This window comes from Engystomops pustulosus, chromosome 4, assembly GCF_040894005.1.
Source record: "Engystomops pustulosus chromosome 4, aEngPut4.maternal, whole genome shotgun sequence".
Taxonomy (NCBI): Eukaryota; Metazoa; Chordata; class Amphibia; order Anura; family Leptodactylidae; genus Engystomops; species Engystomops pustulosus.
In genome coordinates, this window is record NC_092414.1 from 170,385,931 (window position 1) to 170,403,044 (window position 17,114).

The following is a 17,114-nucleotide window of genomic DNA, read 5'->3' on the forward strand; positions in this document are numbered from 1 at the left end:
GGCAGTGGTGGGGCCAGACGGAGAGGCAGGGCCAGAGCTGGTGCATCAGCGCCAAATGTTGCCCGTAGTCAAGCTCCCGTGGCGAGGGCTAGATTTTCAGAAGTCTGGAGGTTCTTTAAAGAAACAACGGATGACCGACGGACTGTGGTGTGCAACCTTTGCCAAACCAGGATCAGCAGGGGTTCCACCACTACTAGCTTAACTACCACCAGTATGCGCAGGCATATGAATGCTAAACACCCCACTCAATGGCACCAAGCCCGTTCACCTCCGGCCGGGCACACCACTGCTCCTTCCCCTGTGTCATCTGCTAGTCAGCCCCCTGCCCAGGACCACGGCCCAAACACCTCCCTTGCGAAAACCCCATCTTCGCCTCCACAATCCTCCACAGCATCCACCAGCGTTCAGCTCTCCATACCCCAGACGCTGGAGCGCAAAAGGAAGTATAGCGCAACCCACCCACACGCCCAAGCCCTCAACGTCCACATCTCCAAGTTGATTAGCCTGGAGATGCTGCCCTATAGGCTGGTAGAGACCGAGGCCTTTCGAAACCTCATGGCGGCGGCCGCCCCTCGGTATTCGGTCCCCAGCCACCACTACTTTTCCCAATGTGCCGTCCCAGCCCTGCACAAGCACGTGTCAGAGAACATCATCCGTGCCCTGACCAACGCCGTTTCTGACAAGGTCCACCTGACCACGGACACGTGGACGAGTGCTGCCGGGCAGGGCCACTATATATCGCTGACGGCACATGGGGTTAACTTGGTGGAGGCTGGGACCGAGTCTGACCCTGGGGCTGCTCATATACTGCCGACGCCGAGGATTGCGGGGCCTACCTCGGTCCAGGTCTCAAAGGCCTACTATGCCTTCCCCTCCTCCCACCCCTCCTCTACCTCCTCCTCCGAATTACCATCCGTGGGCATGGCGCCATCAGTCGGTAGCTCTAGGCACAGCAGCAGTGCCGTCGCTAAGCGACAGCAGGCGGTGCTCAAACTGCTGAGCCTAGGCGATAAAAGGCACACCGCCCAAGAGCTATTACAGGGCATCACGGTCCAGACTGATCTGTGGCTGGCACCGCTGAAACTGAAGCCTGGCATGGTTGTGTGTGACAGCGGCCGTAACCTGGTGGCGGCTCTGCAACTCGGCAGACTGACACATGTGCCATGCCTGGCCCATGTGTTAAATCTCATAGTTCAGCGTTTCCTCAAGACATACCCCAATCTGTCTGATTTGCTCATGAAGGTGCGCCGCATCTGTGTGCATTTCAGGAAGTCCACCACAAATGCTGCCACTCTCAGGGCAGCGCAGCGCCGCCTCCAACTGCCCGCTCACCGACTGTTGTGCGACGTGCCCACGAGGTGGAATTCAACATTAACCATGTTATCCAGAGTTTACAAGCAGCGCAGAGCGATTGTAGACTGCCAGATGTCAACTTCCACCAGAACTGGTAGTCAGGTCAGTCAGCTTCCTCAAGTCTACAATGAGGAGTGGACGTGGATGTCTGATATCTGTCAGGTGCTGAGTAACTTTGAGGAGTCAACACAGATGGTCAGTGGCGATGCCGCCATCATCAGCCTCACCATCCCGCTGCTTGGCCTGTTGAAAAACTCTCTGGTCAGCATGAAGTCGGAAGCTTTGCGCTCGTCACAAGAGACGGGGGAAGAAGATTCCCTTGTTGATAGCCAAAGCACCCTTAGGTCTGTTTCTCAGCGCATATCGGAGGAGGTGGAGGAGGATGAGGAGGAAGAGGAGGAGAATGTTGGCGAGACAGAAGAGGGGACCATTGTTCAGTCCTTCACTGTTCAGTGTGTATGGGCAGAAGAAGAGGAGTTGGAGGAGTTGGAAGAGGAGGAAATGGGCAGTCAGGCCAGTGAGGGGAGTGAATTCTTGCGTATTGGGACTCTAGGCTGCCTATCCCGTGACCCTCGCGTTCAAAGAATTTATTCCAGCACCGATTACTGGGTATTCACTCTCCTGGACCCACGGTACAAGCAAAATCTTTCCACTCTCATCCCTGGAGAGGAAAGGAGTGTGAGAATGCATGAATACCAGCAGGCCCTGGTGCACAAGCTGAAACAGTATTTTCCTTCTGACAGCGCTAGCGGCAGAGAGCGTACTTCTGCGGGACAAGTAGCGAGGGAGAGTAGGCGAGCAGGCAGCTTTTCCAGCACTGGCAGGGGTACGCTTTACAAGGCCTTTGCCAGTTTTATGTCACCCCAGCAAGACACTGTCACCTGTCCCCAGTCTCGGCAGAGTAGGGCTGATCTTTACAGAAAGATGGTGAGGGAGTACGTAGCTGACCATACCATCGTCCTAAATGATCACACAGCTCCCTACAACTACTGGGTTTCAAAGCTGGACATGTGGCACGAACTGGCGCTGTACGCCTTGGAGGTTCTTGCTTCCCTGCCGCTAGCGTGTTGTCCGAGCGGGTTTTCAGTGCAGCTGGTGGCATCATCACTGATAAGCGTACACGCCTGTCGACTGACAGCGCTGACAGGCTGACGCTTATCAAGATGAATAAAGCCTGGATTTCTCCGGAATTTTCATTCTCCACCAGGTGACAGAATCTCAACCTGAATAATGTATGCACTCCTCCTCCTCATTGTCCTCCTTCTCCTCCTCTTTGTACACTAAAGCAGAGGAAACTGGCTATTTTTTGCCAGGGCCAACTGGCTCTAGCTATAGTACTCTATGTATTTAATTTTTCTGGAGGGCCACCTACCCTGTCCTCTGTTTTAATCAATTTTTGGGAGTGCCACATACAGGCACTCAATCTATTTAATTTTTCTGGAGGACCACCTTCCTGCTCCTCTGGTTTGAAAACTTTTTTGGACTGCCACATACAGGCACTCAATTTATTTAATTTTTCTGGAGGACCACCTACCTGCTCCTCTGGTTTGAAAACTTTTTTGGACTGCCACATACAGGCACTATCCAAATTAAATTGTCTCCATAGCAGCCTCCACATGTCGTCTTTTTAGCTGGCTCCACACGTTGTCTCCATTGCTACCTCCACACGTCATCGCCATAGCTGCCTCCAAAAGTCGTCCATATAGCTGCCTTCATACATGGTCTCCTTATCAAACGAACTGTGTCAGGCAGAATTTTGGGTTGTTTTCATGGATTCCACATTAAACTTGTTAACTTTGTCGCCACCCTGCTGTGTAATCCACAAAATATACTGGCAAACTTTTATCATTTACCGATATTCTTTCAGCGCTTCTTGCGCATCTGTTTACATTCCCCTCATCCGCCATAACCCAAACTTATAAGAACGCTACTACACTTGATCTTATACAAAAGGTTCTTAGAAGTGCTGTTTGGGGAGTAGCCTACAGACAGGGGCTTGGATTGGCGAAAGCTAGCCTGGCAGCGGAGCGCCAGCTCCATCCCAAGATCCAACTAACATAGTTTTAACTGCAGTACCTTTAATCTACTACTAGTTCGCTGCCTCCATACATGGTCCCCTTATCAAACGAGCTGTGTCAGGCAGAATTTTGGGTTGTTTTCATGGCTTCCACATCAAACTTGTTAACTTTGTCGCCACCCTGCTGTGTAATCCACAAAATATACTGGCAAACTTTTATCATTTACCGATATTATTTCAGCGCTTCTTGCGCATCTGTTTACATTCCCCTCACCCGCCATAACCCAAACTTATAAGAACGCTACTACACTTGATCTTATACAAAAGGTTCTTAGAAGTGTTGTTTGGGGAGTAGCCGAGAGACAGGGGCTTGGATAGGCGAAAGCTCGCCTGGCAGAGGAGCGCCAGCTCCATCCCAAGATCCAACTAACATAGTTTTAACTGCAGCACCTTTAATCTACTACTAGTTAACTGCCTCCATACATCGTCCCCTTATCAAACGAGCTGTGTCAGGCAGAATTTTCAGGTGTTTCACCAGATACATAATGGAACTCGGCCCATCTGTCGCCGCCATGCTGGAGACCTGAAGTTGCAATCATAGCAGCGCAATATGGATGCCCCATACTGTCGCTCTTAATCATGGAACCATTTCCGTAAAAACGATTAAAAATAGAACCACTATGCTATTCCATTATTCCTAGGTGAAATATTCAAATTCAAATTTTTTCAAAGTAAACGCTTCTGGCCCCCAGGCCCATTTTGGGTGGGGAGGAGCCGAGAGACAGGGGCTTGGACAGGCGAAAGCTCGCCTGGCAGTGGACCGCCAGCTCCATCTCAAGATTAGGCAGCCTCAGAGGCATCCATGCATGCTGCCCCTGCTGTTTCCTGTCCATTTTGCCTCCATGATCCTCCACAGCGTCCACCAATGTCTCAATTCAACTCTCTGTACCCCAGACGCTGGAGCACGAGAGGATATGCAGCACATCATCCCCTTATCAAACGAGCTGTGTCAGGCGGAATTTTCAGGTGTTTCACCAGATACATTGTGGAACTCGGTCTATCTGTCGCCGCCATGCTGGAGACCTGAAGTTGCAATCATAGCAGCGCAATATGAATGCCCCATACTGTCGCTCTTAATCATGGAAGTCGTCTCCATGGCTGCCTCCACATGTCGTCCCCTTATCAAAAGAGCTGTGTCAGGCTCATTTTTTGGGTGTTTCACCAGATACGTTATGGAACTTGGTCACTATGTCGCCACCATGCTGTGTTATCGACTAAATATACCGTCAACCTTTTGTTCACATAGGAAATCATTTCACCTCCTTTGGTGAAACCTGAGTCCATTTAGGGTATGTCGCCATGACACTCTCTAGCCTGCCGCTGCTGCTGCTGCCTCTGCACGCCGTCCCTTATAGTGTCAGGGTCAATTATTGGATGTTTTAGATGCTATCTAGCCTCATTCGGTCACTCTGTCATGGCCATGCTGTTGCCCATAATTTTGGCATAATGGTGCGATTAAGCAGCCTCAGAGGCATCCATGCATGATGCCCCTGCTGTTTCCTGTCCATTTCCGTGGTGTTTCCATCCTTTTCTGAGGTTCCCAGGTGTTTGGCCAAGCTTCCCTGTGCAGAGCCTTGGTCCCCTTGAAAAATGCTCGAGTCTCCCATTGACTTCAATGGGGCTCGTTATTCGAGACGAGCACTCAAGCATTGGGAAAAGTTCCTCTCGAATAACGAGTACCCGAGCATTTTAGTGCTCGCTCATCTCTACGTGTAACAAAATGGCACATTTTGATATTCTTCAGCTTTTTACATCACCACATGGAGTATGGTGCAACTAGGAAGTACAACTAGTTCCATTAAAAAAAAAAAATTCCTCACATATCTATAGTTAAAGGAAAATAAAAAATTATGGAATTGGGGTAGAGAAGTAAATAAGAGAAATGCACAATTGTAAATCGCTGTGATGGCATAGGGTCAAGGGACAACTCTGTAATGTATATTCACGTTTCACTGATGCAAGTACCAAACGTTTGTCCCTTGGTTAATAAATGTAGGGTCCCTTTGAAGGAAGTGATGCTATGAACAATTTAATTTTTTTGAAGTTGTGTTACTACTTTTCAATTTTTGCACTTGCCAGTCTTTCAATTATTTTTGTGGTGAGATTTAATTCTGATCTTTAATACCTCCATTTTCCCATTGTCACTTTTCAAAGTCTTATCAATTTTTCACTTTAAATTAATCTTGACACTGTAATGAAACTTTGTCATTTTTGAGCTTATCTGCTTCTTTCGTACTTTAATGTCTTTACTGCTAGAGCTGCCAATGTTGGGTAAGTCTACATGTTTGCTAGAGCCAAAAAGGAAAGAAAGACTAAAGCCTAGGGTCAATGGGGCACATACGTTTCCCACTCATTAAAGAGATTGTCCACTTTTTGATGTGCGGGGGCAGGATATTAGGTTATTTACCTATAAATAACTATTAAAAGCCCTGCACCACATTTTTGAAAAAATAAAGTAAAGGCCCTGGTTCAGAAATGGCTTTTACCACATCAGCCGCCATTCCTGTCCATAAAATGGCCTAACTGTCTAAGATCAATCTATCTTCTAGGACCTTTTGGTAGTATTTATGAATACAAACTTAAGATTCTTGAAGGTCAAGGTCAGTCAGAATCACATGACCCTCCAGCTGCAGCTATTTTATGGAGAGGAATAGCAGCTGATGAGGTAAAAGGCATTTCTGAACCAGGAGGGTTTACTTTATCTTTCAAGAAAGCTGAACAAAACTGTGTTTCATAATCCTTTTTTGGGCAAATTCCCCTGCAGAATGTTGCATGGGGGAGAGAGAAAACACAATAACATGTTCCTGCATATATCAGTGATAAATAGGTACATAGAAATCTGAACTAATGCAAGAGGTAGGAGGTCATTAGGGAGAAGATATCTGATTTTTAAAGGTGACCCATTTTGCCCCATCTCCATTGTATTGGAAGAAAGATCCTGTCCTCTTAGAGATAAGGTGTTCCATCTATTATGCTTGATTTCACATGTAGCAAAGCACACCTTTTAAACCCCTTATTACTACGTCTTGTGTCAGCTGCAGGTGTTTGGAGAGAGCTCATGGGCTCCATAGCCGGTGATCATTTGCAGTACCTGTAACATCGGCAATATGTGCTAGCACCAATCGCGGGTGTTAACACCTCGAACACTGCCGGCAAAGTGGCATTAAAAAGCACATTTACCTATCATTGTTTTTATACATTTATTAACATGATGTTTTATATTTCGAAATCCAAATAAAACTGTTTTTTGATCGTCCATCATCCTACTGGATTAAACATTATTTGCTGTGACAAGAAAAAAACACTGTAGTTCAATTCTTTATGAAGAGCACTCCAGGCAATAGTTCAATATGTGTAATGGGGACTCTGGACTCAAGGATAACAGACAAGACAGTGATCCCTAAAACTAAGCCCCCAAAACTGTGACCAGCCTTATTACGGGGTCCACCCAAACCAGTGGCCAGTAAGTGGCACATTGTACACCAAAGGGAGGACAAAAAACAAGACTCACAAACAAATAACACAACAGCAAGCTCAGAGGTCTGAGTCACAACGGAGATGGCAAATACAGCACAAAATCGGAGATCAAAGGGATAGTCAAAATACGTGAGCCAAGATCTGAAAACCAGAAACACAGAAGTAAGGCTAACAGCCGCTGCTAGCCATGAAATATAACCAGCAATCAACTAGCTGTGAACCGAATACATAAAGCTAGTCAGAGAGCCTCAGCTGCAGATGACTGGAGCCTGTCAATCACAGCAGTTAAAGGGGTTTTCCCACGAAGACAAGTTAGGCCCTCTTCCGTGTATAGGGCCTAACTTGTCTTCAGTGCTGACACCCCCGCAGATTGCAAAAACGAGGGCTCGAACCGACGAGCGTTCTGCTCCATTAATCTCTATGGAGCTGATGGAGATCGGTAAGCGCAGCGCTCAGCAATTTCCATCAGCTCTATAGAGGTTAATGAAGCAGAACGATCATGCACGCCCCTCTGCTTCAGACCCTGTCAGACCCCTCATCTTCGTGATCTGCGGGGGTCTCAGCACTGAGACCCCCACTGATCAGCAAGTTTGGCCTATCCCGTGGCACTATCCCAAGGCTGAGTTGCAAGGGGACTGGGTGTGGTGAAATTAGTCTCAAAAACAGCAGCAACATAAACCACACTTAACCCCTAGGGGACTCAGCCTTTTTGGCCTTAAGGACGCGCTCCCATTTTTCAAATCTGCCCTGTGTCACTATAAGTGGTTATAGCTTTGGGACGCTATAAGATATCCAGGGGATTTTGAGATTGTTTTCTCGTGACACATTGTACTTCAAATTAGTTTAAAAATTTGGATGAAATCTTTTGCGTTTAGTTATGAAAAAAAATAAATTTGGCAAAAATTTTGAAAAATTCTTTATTTCGAACGTTCTAAATTCTCTACTTTTGATGCAGATAGTCATAGGACCCAAATTAATTCTTACATTTCCCAAATGTCTGCTTTATGTTGGCATGGTTTATTAAGATTCCAAATATTTTACTAGAATGTTATGAGGCTCAGAATTTAGGTATCATTTTTCAAATTTTTTTGTAAAATCACCAAAACCTGTATTTAGATCAGTGGTTCTCAACCTTTGTAATGCTGTGACCCCACAATACAGTTACTCATGTTGCAGTGACCCCAAACCATGCAATTTGCAGTAAAAACACAATAAAATCGTGGCTCCAAAGGCTTTAGGCGACCCCTGTGTTTTGGTAGTTCGACCCCTGCTGGGTGCACAACCCACAGGTTGAGAACCACTGATTTAGATGGACCTGCTCATCTTCTAATTGACTGTAAGAGGCCTAAATAATAGTGAGACTCGTAAATTACCCCATTACGGAAACAACACCCCTCAACGTATGAAAAAACACTTTTAAGAAGTTTGTTAACCCTTTAGGTGTCAAATTGTAATGTTTTTTTCACAATACACTCATTTTGGGTGGAAAATTAAACATTTACAATGGATTAAATGAAAAAAGGCTCCACAAAGTTTGATACCCAATTTCTCCCGAGTACACCGATACCCCATGTGTGGTGGTGACCTGCTGTATGGGCGCACGGCCGGGCATAGAAGGGGAGGAGGCGCCATCCAGATCAGATTTGCTATGTCACATTGTACAGGCTATAATTTTTTTATTTTTTTAATGTGGACCTATAGGGGCTTATTTCTTTTGCCACATGAGATGCACTTTTCTGGTACGTAATTTTCGGGAATCTATAGCTAATTGGTGAGATTTTATTAACTCTTTGTTGGTGGACGAAATTAAAATCATCAATTTTTGGGAAAATTTTTATGTGTTTTTTTTTTTTTGGCCGTTAACCATACCATAAAAATAGTATATTATTTTTATTTTATGGGTCACCACGATTACGAAAAGACCTCATTTATATAGATTTTTTATTTTTTCCCATTTTTACTGAATAAAAAGTGATCTTTCATATGCATAACTTTTTTATTTTTCACCTCACAAATCTGGTTAAGGGCTTATTTTTTGCGAGAAGTATTGTTCTTTTTAGTGGTCTTATTTTAGAGTGCATAACATTTTTTAAATTACTTTTTATAGCATTTTTTATAGGGTATTAATTGAAAATTATCTTTTTTTTGGAGCTTTTTTGGTTTTTTTTTACAGGGTTCACTTTGCAGATCTAATAATGATTGTGTTTTATTATGCAGATTGTTACGGACGCAGGGATACCAAATATGGGGGGGGGGGGTTGTGTATTTTATTCAATTGTACTGAATAAAAACTAATTTGGAGAAAATCTTGTTCATTTTAGCATCACCATATTTTCATATGCATAACTTTTTTATTTTTCGGCTGACAAATCTGGTGTGGGGCCTATTTTTTTCGATAAGAGTTGTTCTTTTTAGTGGGCTTATTTTAGAGTGCATAACATTTTTTAAATCACTTTTTAGAGCATTTTTTATAGGGTATTAATTAAAAATGATCTTTTTTCGGAACGTTTTTTTTCTCCGGGGTTTACCGTGCAGGTCCAGTTATGATTCTGTTTTATTATACAGATTGTTACGGATGCAGCAATACCAAATATGCAGGTTTTTTTTGAGTTTTTGTGGTTTTTATACTTCATTAAGTGTTTTTATGGGAAAGTGACATTTTAGGGGCTTATATTTTTTATGTATTTATTTTTTTATTTATTATAATGTGTAGTGTTTAGTGTTTTTCACTTTTTTTTACTTTTACTTACTTGAACTTGAACCAGCGATGCTCTGATCACTGGTTCAAGTCCAATACACTGCTCTACAATACTATTTTATTGTAGAGCAGTGTAAACTGTCTGGCATGCAGGCTCATGCTCAGACAGTTTACAGTCAGACCCGGTAGGGGTCTGACTGCCAGGGACATCGGGCAGCTCCGGGGCACATGCCAGTCCTCGGAGCTGCCCAGAAGTGGATCGGATCCCCCGGTAAGGGGTGTGGGGGATCTGATCCACAGCGCAAACACCCTTACACGCCGCGGTCATGCTCGCAATGTTCGGGTCAATGCAGAACATTGCAGGTTTAGGTCTCCACACCCAGAATGCTCAGCCCGCAGGCTATCTAAGGCGGGGGGGCTGCAGGACTGACCGTGCTCTTTACCTTTAAGGAGCACGGTACCTCCTGCTTCTCCCCTCCTCCCCCTCCCCGCTGATTAGTCAGTTTGTGGCCAGCGAGTTCAGCTGGCCACTTGGGGGCAGTGGTCCAGGATATTTATTCCTGAGCGCGGAGCCAGCCCAGCCTCTTTGGACTGCTCCGCGCTCAAGAGATCCCACCACCCCCTCCCAAAGTTATTATTGTATAGTATTGGATTGTTTATATATGTTATTCTTCTTGCTGGTTTGTTATTGCGTTGTTCATGTCGTTGTTGGTAGTCACAGCTTGGCCTGTGGTGGAGTCTTCACCCTCTCGGCTGGTAGTTAAATCACTTGATGGAACAGCTAGGACATGCCCCCGCAGAGGCGGAGCCAGGCATGCAAGGTGAAGTTTAGGGAAAGGGTCTGGGTTCCCCTCAGGTCGCTTATTTGTTATTGTAAATAATAAAGCTGTGGCCAACCCCCATTTTTTTTAAAATTTATCCCAAGTTGTGTTGTGTGTTGGTTTTTTGGAAGGGGGGCAGGGGGGCATTATGTGGGGTTAATCATAAGTACGGTCAGTCTTCAGACAGAAGTTTGGGTTTGAGGTTTGGGCTCATCCCGCAATGGTAACATTAACAGGTCCACTCATTCCTAATCATGAGTCTTCGGCTTTTAAGAACTATATAGTAGCTGTAATTGTCGGTGGACATGTACAGCATGAGTGGCACCTACCTGTAATCTATAGCATAGGGGCTAGCAGCTGTAACTACAGAGAAGCTAGCCTGTGCTGTAAGACGCAGAAGAAAGATTAAAACATGTAGGAAGTTCATTAGTTCTAGTTCTTTGGATCTCACCTTTTGATGAAGCCTCCAGCTGTCTCTGATTTCTAACCAAACCCTTTATCTATGTCAATACATGCAACATTTTCTTTGACAAATTCCGAATGTAATTACTCATCTGGTCCTAGTGCCCTGTCAACTTTGAATGGATTTAATTGTCTCCCTATCAGCTGTGTCTCCGCTAGAAAGCCTTTCAACAATTCACTGTGCGCGCTGCTTGTATATCTGACTTTTCAGCACATGTCTACTGGTTTTTAATTTGTGCTGATCTGGGCTTACACCGATATGTCCCACTTCCCTTTGTATATCGCGCCTAGCAGGGATTTATTACTGTAAAACAAGCAGAAGAATGCTAATATCCGAATTAGAATTGCTGTTTATTTTGCATTTACAATTAATTTGTGTTTTATGGACAGAAGAGTTAACCATTATTTAGTCACCGGGTGCGGTCACACGTCGCGTTTAACGCATGCATTTTAAATACCTAAAGAGTGATTTGCCTAATTAAACAGCTGTTAACACTTGAGTTTACAAAACCCAAATGTTAACGTCTGCGTTAACAAACGTGTGTGTTAACCACAATGTTAATGCATGTGTTAACAACGCATTAACGGTTGCATTTTGTTAACACGTGTTCACAGCTGTTTAATTAGGCAAATCACCCTTTAGCTATTCGTTTTTAAACACATGCGTTAAACGCGATGTTTGACCACACCCACCATCTATCCCAAATCTTTCCCATATAAACCTCAGCTGCTCCTGCGTGTATTCTCAACAGAAGGGGCAGCAACACAAGGAATCCCTCATTGTAAAACCCGGTAGATCTATCTAGGAAACCTTCACAAGCACTGAAGAGGTAACATGTCTAAGGGTGATGTCAGACGTGGTGCTTTGTCTGCGCTTGCAAACGCAAACGCAGACAAAGCCGCGCCCACCGGCGCAAAACACTGTGGGCCGCCTCGGTGGGCGCGGCTTTGTCTGCGTTTGCGTTTGCAAGCGCAGACAAAGCGCCACGTCTGACATCACCCTGAGACTGGAAGGTTTGGGGAACATGGATCTTATCTGTATGGCCAATTTATGGATATATTTACAAATATTTACATATTTACATTTCTACTAATGAAAATATAGGAATGTAGAGAGATAAATGCAAAAAAGATGTAAATGTAATTTTGAGGTTTAAAAAGGAATTTAAAGGGGTGTTCCCATTACAGCAAATTAATGTTTATTATGTTTAGTTTCCCAATATACTTTCTGTATCAATTGCTCACGATTTTCTAGATCTCTGCTTGTTGTCCTGCTATAGGAAGCTTCTGTGTGTTTCCAGTGTACAGAAATCTGAGTGTGGTGCACGGCTCATTATATCACACAGCTCTGATTACTCTCTGATAATAATGAGCCGCGCACCTGTGCGACCATGGTTACATTTTTATCCACTGGTAGTAAACATAGAAGTTTCCTAAAGAATGACAGCAAGCAGTGATCTAGAAAACTGTGAAGAATTGATACAGAATGTATATTGGAAAATTGTATAAGTTTTTATAATGCAAACAATAATATTCATTTACTGAAATGGGAACACCCCTTTTACCCCTTAACGCTCTGCGCCGTAGCTCTACGGCGCAGAGGTATAGGGAATGTATGAGGAGGGCTCATGGGCTGAGTCCTCTTCATACAGAGGTGGGGGTTGTTGCATATTGCAGCAAACCCCCACCGCTAAAAACCGCAAGCACCGACCGCGGCTATTAACCCTTTCGTTGCCGCCGTCAAAGTCGCCAGCAGCATTTAAAATGATTAACCTTTTTTAGCAGATTTTGGGATGCAGTGGTTGAAGAGCCAAACCTTCATTTTCTTTGTTTGCTACCTTAAAATTATTTTGTGTCTTTTTGTTTTGTGACAGAACTTAATTATTATGTGAAATATTCTCTTTATATTCAAGGATTTACCGTATATACTCAAGTATAAGCCAACCCAAGTATAAGCCGAGACCATAATTTTGCCTCCAAAAACTGGGAAAACATATTGACTCAAGTTTAAGCCGAGGTTGGGAAATGCATTGGTCACAGCCCCGTCCCAGTATATAGCCAGCAAGCCCGCAGTAGTATATAGCCAGCCTGCCCTCTGTAGTATACAGCCAGCCTGCCCCCATGTAGTATACAGCCAGACCCATGTAGTATACAGCCAGCCCCAGTAGTATACAGCCAGCCAGCCCCCTGTAGTATACAGCCAGTGAGCCCCCATGTAGTATAAAGCCAGCCCCATGTAGTATACAGCCAGCCCCAGTAGTATACAGCCAGCCAGCCCCCAGTAGTATATAGCCAGCCCCCAGTGGTATACAGCCAGCCAGCACGATGTAGTACACAGCCAGCCATCCCCCAGTAGTATACAGCCAGCCATCCCCCAGTAGTATACAGCCAGCCAGCCCCCAGTAGTATACAGCCAGCCAGCCCCCAGTAGTATACAGCCAGCCCCCAGTAGTATACAGCCTGCCAGCCCCCAGTAGTATACAGCCTGCCAGCCCCCAGTAGTATACAGCCTGCCAGCCCCCAGTAGTATACAGCCAGCCAGCCCCCATGTAGTATACATCCAGCCCCCATGTAGTATACAGCCAGCTAGGCCCATGTAGTATACAGCCAGCCAGCCCCTGTAGTATACAGCCAGCCAACCCCCATGCAGTATACAGCCAACCTGCCCCCTGTAGTATACAGTCAGCTAGCCCATATAGTATACAGCCAGCCTGCCCCCTTTGGTATACAGCCAGTCAGCCTGCCTCAGTAGTATACAGCCAGCCCACCCAGCACTTAAAAAAAATATATACTTATATACTCACCCTCCGGAAGCCCTGATGCTCAGCGTGGCTCCCCGATGTCGGCGCGGCTCCTGCTCTGTCTTCCCCACAGCTCCTCTTCTTTCTTCTTTAACAGCCGGCATAGACGTGGCCATGTTATCTGCTGGCAGGCGTGTACTATAATGCGGCCGCTGCTGGCGTCATAGTATGCACCGGCAGCCGGAAGATAACATGGCCGTGTCTATCCCGGATGTTACAGAAGACCGAAGACAGAAGAGGAGCCGCATGGAGCATCGGGGCCGCCGGAGAGTGACTATGTAAGTTTATTTTTTTTTATTGACTTGTGTATAAGCCAAGTATATACTGTAATTTTTCTCCTCCTTACCTTATCTACCTTATATGTATAGACTTGAGAAAGCTTTCAGATACATAGCTTACTGCAGGAAAAACAAGGATAAAATGAGATGGGACAGAGAAGCTTTTTATGAATCATAATAAACCTGGGGTACTGACTGATTGATCCACTGTGTCCCTGCTAAACTTCTCATATTTGTTATCCTTCCTTCTTAAGATTCTTAAGTTTTTCAAATATGAGCCAGAAGGTGTCTAGCTGAGCCACTTCATGCTGTAGATTCACATGCTGTTACACTATCTCCCTCTCCCCCTGTACTTCCTCCTTCCTGTGTTTGCTGTGCTCCTGTACAGTGTAAACCCTTGATTCTACAGTATGGAGGGGCTCTGGTAACAACCCCCAGATCACTTTTGGCTCATTAGAAGAAATTTACAAAATGATTTTAGAAGAAAGGAGGCAATGGATAGCAAATGTAAGAAGATCTATGAGTAGGTTCCCCTGATGTATCATATTTGATGGTAGATTTCCTTTAAGCAATATAAAAAAAATTGCTTCAAAGATTTAATTGCACTTTATGCATTTAATCCACAGACAGAGATTTCAAGATTTTCTAAAGATATATATAGATGTAGTGTTTCTAAACCAATCCTATAGTGTGCCAGGATGTGTTGTTCCTTTTGCTTCTAATAGCTTAGCTTTTGAGAAAAACGTCTTTTAACATTATGCAAATGAGCCTCAGGGGCTTATTTCTGTTACAGGAGCTTTTTCTGTCTCTGATATGTACTAATTATTCGCACTCCTCTCTCCCCTCCTCAGCTAGAGAGCCAGTGACCTCTGCCGTGTCTAGCCAATTCATATACATTTGCTGTCATCTTCTCATTGAGCAGCCAGCTGTGACACAGACAGGAGCCCCTGAGGCTAATGTACATAATTTTAAAGATGTTTTTCTCAAAAACTGAGCTTAAATAGGGAAAAAATAGAGCAGATTCTGTTTCTGGAGGCACATGCAAGCATGTAAGTGTGTTTGGTTTAGAAGAACTGCATCAATTTGCTAGATTTTCTTTAATGACTATTCAAGCTGTACAAAAATAAAAAAAAATATTGTAAAATCAATTCGTTTTGAAAGGCTGGGCATCCTTTCATACACATTAATGAAATAGGTCTATGACCCTGGCAATTAGCATAAGAAATTTTATGTATTTTTGGAAACAACCCAACTTTAAAAGTTATTTATTAAGTATTAAAGTGGTATTAACACTTTGTCAAATTTATGTATTTTTGTATGATAAAAAAAATATACAATTTTTCATTATAATTCTGTATCAATTCCTCATGTTTTTCTGGATCTCTGCTTGCTGTGGTTCTACAGGAAGCTTCTATGTTTACTTCCAATGGATAGAAATCTGACCATGGTCACACAGGTGCACAGCTCATAAATATTATAGAGAGTAATTAGAGCTGTGGGATATAACGAGCAGGGCACCTGTGTGACCATGGTCAGATTTATGTCTCTGGGAATAAACAAAGAAGCTTCCAATTGAAGAACAGCAAGTATATATTCAGAAAACTGTGAGGAATTGATACAGAAAGTATATTGTGTATTTGTATAACTTTTCATTATTCATACAACATCAATTACTTGCCGAAATGGGAAAACACCTTTTATTATTCTCCCCTTACATGACATGCTTTGCATTACACATGAGAACAGGTATTTATGGTCGCCTTTTTGACATAGAAAAAGGCACAAACTCCCGATTAACATCTTTTTCGTCCTCCCTTGCCACCCAAATAGGGGGTATAATGTGGTGGGGTAAAGGCCGACCAACAGGTTTCGCCGGATCGAACAACTTTCACGCCAGGTTTCTGATGTGAAAGTTTTCCCTCATCTGTGGCTCCTCATATATTAGGCACACTCTACAATGGCGTGAAAAAATTCCAGGTTTGATAAGAGCCCATTATATAGTCAACTTTTAATGTAACTTTTTTTTACATTTATTTTATGACAAATGCACCAAACTGTAATTTAATTGCACTGTTTGAATGTGAGCTGTAAGAGAGAAAGATTTTTTCTACTGTACTAGCTTGTACTCTTATTTTCCCTTTAGCAATGGCTCATGTCTTCTGTATACCAGGCATTGCTCACAGAGACTTCTTTAGAGTCCTGGGAGTCCAAAACTCCATACAGTAGTTTAGGATGAAGGAGCTCATTTACTAAGGGTCCAAACACTGCATTTTCGCGGGGTTCACGAATATTTCCGCTTTGTGCCGAATTGCCCCGGGATTTTGGCGCACGCGATCACATTGTGTCGCATCGGCGCCGGCTTTCACGCGCCAGAAATGGGGGGGGGGCATGGCTGTCGGACAACCTGACAGATTCGGAAAAACGCAGAATTTAAAAAAGAATTTGTGTCGCAAGATCACCACTTACATGCACCGGGACCTCGGCGTAGCAGTGACACCTGCTGGATATCGGGCGAACGGACCTTAGTGAATCCCGGCAGACACGAATCAGCGTCGGACAATGCACTGCGGGATTGCGACTGGACCGGGTAAGTAAATGTGCCCCGAAGAGTGCACAATTCTTTCAAATCTCTAAGCCAAATCTGATAAAGAAGTTGTGTCTCTTGTCTCATTAAAAACTAAATATTTATTCAAACTTGTAATCAAAGTTATGCAATTAAAGGGCATATACCGCCTGGATTAAGAATTGTATGCAAATGAGCCTGAGGGGCTCCAGGCATCATATCTATTAATTGAGCCTGGAGCCCCTCAGGCTCATTTGCATACAGTCTTTCATCCTGATGGTAGATGTCCTCTAATGTAAAATGGCAATTAATAGTCAGAGAATAAAAGCGCAATCCCAGCAACCAATTTAAAGTGAAAAATTTCTAGTGAATGTGTGGGCTGCCATCTGGGCATATGTGAGGGTAACCCTTAAGAGTTATGAGTTTCTTTTACAAAAGTTAATGGCTACAAAAGTTTACTCTAAGTTAAATGATGGCGAATGTGCAAAAGACAAATTAGAATTTAATTAGCAACAAAGTTTGCAAATATGCAATACTTCAATCACGCCTTGAGCTCAGAAAATTTCCCAGTGGCCCCGTAATTG